Source organism: Penaeus monodon, chromosome 2, assembly GCF_015228065.2.
Source record: "Penaeus monodon isolate SGIC_2016 chromosome 2, NSTDA_Pmon_1, whole genome shotgun sequence".
NCBI lineage: Eukaryota > Metazoa > Arthropoda > Malacostraca > Decapoda > Penaeidae > Penaeus > Penaeus monodon.
The window spans coordinates 23,097,003-23,101,699 of record NC_051387.1 but is presented as its reverse complement, the minus strand read 5'-3'; positions in this window follow the sequence as shown (position 1 = coordinate 23,101,699).

Below are 4,697 nucleotides of genomic sequence, written 5' to 3'. Positions count from 1 at the left end.
ATGGTAATATATGTATATAGATATATTATTGTAATTTATAATATAAGTAAAATGAAACATTCAATCATCCTTGAGACAAACTATTTCAATCGCCAGACATGGTAGATGTAACCCATACACAGCATAGCACAGATAGCACAATAAACAGACAGTCACAATTTGACTGAAGTCACAAGAAGCCTGTCACATCAAACTCTATTATTATTACTTACATAAACATATTCATATATGTATATATGCATATATGCAAATATGTGTATATATATGTGTACTTATATACATATACATATATATGTATATATAAATATATGTATATATGAATATATATTGTCAGTTTTGTAAATAAGAGATCAGACAGGGTAAAATGCAAAAGCACAAGCTAGCTTAACAATCCTTTATTCACGTAATGGTGATGCATGTTTCACATAAGAGTAATACTCAAACAGAAGTAAAACAGATATAAAACAATAGTTTCACAACACCAAACATTAGTCACTGCATACATACATATGTACATATATGTACATACATAATATGCATATTTATACATATATGAGTATATATCTACATGTATATATATATCTACATGTGTATATACATATATATATATATATATATATATATATATATATATATATATATATATATATATGAATATATTTATATGTAAATATATATTGTCAGGATCTTCAATAAGGGTAAGTTGCAAAGGCACTGGGTAGCTTAACAATTCTTTAGTCATGTAATGGTGATGCACATATTATGTAAGAGTAACAGTCAAACAGAAGTACAGTTTGGTATGAACAGTAAGTTCATACCAAACTGCATGTATATTTATGTGTGTTTATATGTACATACATACATGCTGCTGTCTGGGCTTTGGTAAACACTGACAAATGTCTACAGAGCCCAAGATGAACTTGACATCCGCAACAAGAACAGTCTTGAGCTCCCTCTCTCAGGCGAGTCAGCTTTTGTGGTGACTGGCTCACTGGGGAGGGATGACCAAATAGTTCGTAAGATGCCTATCTTGTAGGTGGGATGGCATTCCCCCTGGTCTCTCCCCAGAGGGCTTCACCTACCCACACGTTTGCTGTGCGTGGCACCTTTTTGCACTGTGGAGATGGGAGTGCTGGAGACTAAGTGATGCAGTCCATGAGTACACTCTTATTCCAGTAAGACAGGTGGCCTGACCCTGGTCCAATCAGGTCAACTGGCTGTTCTCCCTTGGGAGGTAAGTAAGTCAATCCCCTCACACAGGTCCTGCGAGTGCCGGTCATAATGGACATGGCTTAGTAGATTTTTCACCAAACGTGTAGTCAGTAGAAAATTTACTGTGACACAGTTTCCCCTGTTGGATTATATGATAGGTGAAGGGTGAAGGAAGTACAATCACAACACCCCAAAAAAACACTATCTGACCAAAAAGTTGATGAACCATGCAAGGAATTGACCATGGCAGTCACTTTCAGTCTATCAAACAGTGCAAGAAACTGACTCTCAGGTTGGCCTCTCCAGGTCACTGACTTCCTCTCAGATGTCTTCAATGACCGAGATGGGAGCACAAGCTGGACCGACCAAACTAGCTGCTCCCATGACCAAAGCGCAGAATCCATGCCAAAGGGGTGGTCTGAAACGACTTTCGCCAGAGACAGACTCTGAGGGAGAGTCTGGACCCTCTAGGTATTTCCCTCAGTTTAAGGTTCCCTGTAAACCTGAAGGCTTTAACAATGTCTATGAATTGGGTTGCCAGAGATCAAGGCATGGTCACTGTGCCTAAAGATCACGCTATCCTGAATTTCCTGCAGGAAACGAAGGAGCCTTAAAGATGGGAAGAAAGTATCTTAGCACTGAATCCCCAAGACGGCAGTCAAGATGGTGCTATTTGGCTTCTCAGTTTATGATGTGGAGCTTCCCGAATATTGAAAGGGTTCCAACAGCCTTAAACCCTTTGTGCTTGACCCACATCACTGCCAAAAATACTGTCACCACCAGGCTACCTGCAAGGTCAAGCCCAAATGTGGTGTTTGTTACAAGGCACACAATAAAGGCCAAAGGGACACAACAGCCAATTGTTCCAACTGTGCTAAGAGACATCAAACCTGTAGCCTGGCTCACTCTGCCAGGAGAGTTAAAAACGACCTGATTCCGTTCCTGCTATCCAAGTCGCCCAAGTCTAGGGACAGAACAAAAGGGAAAGGGCTCCCTGACCTCCTACGAGGAAAGAAGCAACTCCCAGCCAACACAGGAGATTCCAGCCCTTGCAAGTGCTCAGAAAAAGAAACTGAGGAATAAAGATTCAAAGAATACTGCAAGATCCTCCCCAACAGTGGACTGAGTCCTCTTTGGCAAGGAAAATATGACTCCTGTTGACTGCTGTGAACAGCTTTGGGGAGGTCAAATGTGGAGGTGGAGAAGGCTGTCACGGTCGCCATGACTGTTGCAGCCCTGAAGGGAAGGAAGCTTGACAGAGTAAAACCAGCTTCTACTCCACCTCAGGGTGAGACTCCCTCCTCGCTCCATGGCTGGCTAAGCCCTCACAGGCAGAGCCAAAACAGGTTAAATCTGTGCGGTCGTCAGTTTGGTCTGGTAAAGCCACCAGAGGCCAAGACCACAACGGTAAAGCCTGCAAAGAGAAAAGCCAAGCCAACAAATATTCAGAACCTCATAGACCATATCTAAAACTCGGCTATGGTTCAGGAGTTACAAAGATGAGATAAAGGAGGTCAACCACAGAGTGAACATTTGCAAAAAAAACAATACCAAAGGCAAAAAGAATATGACAATCTAGCCCTCCTAAGGGAAGCTGTAAGGGATGCCAAAGAAACTGCCAAGAGAGGCAGGAAAATTGGCTGGAATGGTGCAAGTCTTTTAGCCACCAGACCACCTTTACAGAGCTGTGGCAATGGGTCAGGCAAGCTACCAGCCACTCAGTCCCCAGGTGCACACATTACAACCATAAACCAGAGAGAAACAGGCTAATGTATGAGTCCTCTGTAAGAACAAGTAACAACAGCCTGCCAGATGAACTGAGGGCAAACCAAGAAGACCTACAACCAGAGCATGGTACTACACTGGCTCCAATGGAAACTGTGACCCCCACATGAACACCTCCATGGATTCATAAGGGGCATGAACACAGTATACAGCATAGCCACACTCCAAAGAACAACGAGCACTGTTACATCTGTGGTAGTATTCCTAGACCTGGAGAAGGCTTTTGAACTAGCAAGTTTTCGTGCTATTCAGGAGACTCATCTAGAAGGAATCAGATGAAAGCTCTTGGTCTGTATAGATGACTATTTCAGGAACAGAACAGCCAAAGTCAGATTCTAAAGTCACCTATCACAGCACATGCTACTAAAAAATGTAATGCCTCAGGGTGGGATACTCAGTCCAGCTCTTTTCTACACCCTGTATCCTCAATATACACCTCCAAGTGGGGTGCAAGACCATCTATGCAGACTATCTTGGTATTATCTCCACTGGACCACCCTGCCTAAGTAGAGCCCAGCACTGTCTTGACCTTGTATCTAAAGAGTGTTGTAGGGCAGAACTAAAGACAATGTTCAAGGTACAAGGAAATGGACCTCCAGTAATGTATTGGCCTCTCATCCAAGGGGTTGGCGGTTTGTGTCCCGCCCAGGCACGAAAAGTTTCAGCTGCTGCCTGGAGGCACCATGGTGGGAAGGACTGAGCTCAGTCGAGTCAGTACCAACTGACACACGTTGATCAAGTCAGCACAGCCAGGCTGCCTTCATAGGTAAATCCCAGGCAAGGGTCAACTTTGCATATCTGACTTATCGCTCCATTTTCTTATGATACTCATCCAGGATAAATAAAAATATCTTGGGCACAGATACTGCCTAGTGCACCAGTGGCTTTGTCTTGCAAGTGTGCTCTGTTAAAGAAGTTGGTCCCAATGTTTTCACTCTCTTTGCCTGATCCAAAAGTCCTGCAAGGTACACGCCATATCACATGATCCTTGTGTTCCTGAATTTGTCCATGTCTGATGTTTGGTCAGTCAGATCAGACTGGGGGCAGCAATGCTCAGGATAGTTGGGTATATACTACCTATGGTATTTCATTCTCATTCATACCTTGTCTACATTTGTCAATATGAATACGGTTCATTCTATGTTTGTCTTTGGACGGAGTGACTGTCTAATCTTCACCTGATTATCTTCTAATAGTCCCATGGATCCACGATGAATTCCACTGTCAGTAGCCAGAGTATATTCAGATGGCCTGGCCATCATCCAGTTGAGCTGATCCTTCTGAAAAATTCTCCCAGAAGCTGAAGATTTATTTGTTTATTGAAACAATTTTGACGCATCAACATCTACGGTCATTAGCAGCATATTTCAAATATAGCATAAGGTTTGGGGCCAAAGTGCCCTGGTAAGGAAGTAGCAAAAAGGTTAGGAATGAGTTAATAATCAGAGTAAAGTTACAGCTTGAACAGTACTAGAGCGTAGTATGGTAGTGAACAGGGTAGAGAGGGGGCGCTGATGCGGCACAGCATAGGGTAAAGGTTGTGAGAAGGGGAAGGAGTTAAGGGAGTAGGGAACATTAAGATAAAGTTTTGTAGGGAAGAGAGCATGAGTTAACGATTTGGATAAGTGGACAGAACAAAGGGATGAAAAAAAGAAGGAAAAGGAAATGATAAGAAAGACCAAGCAAAATCAGTTGAAGTG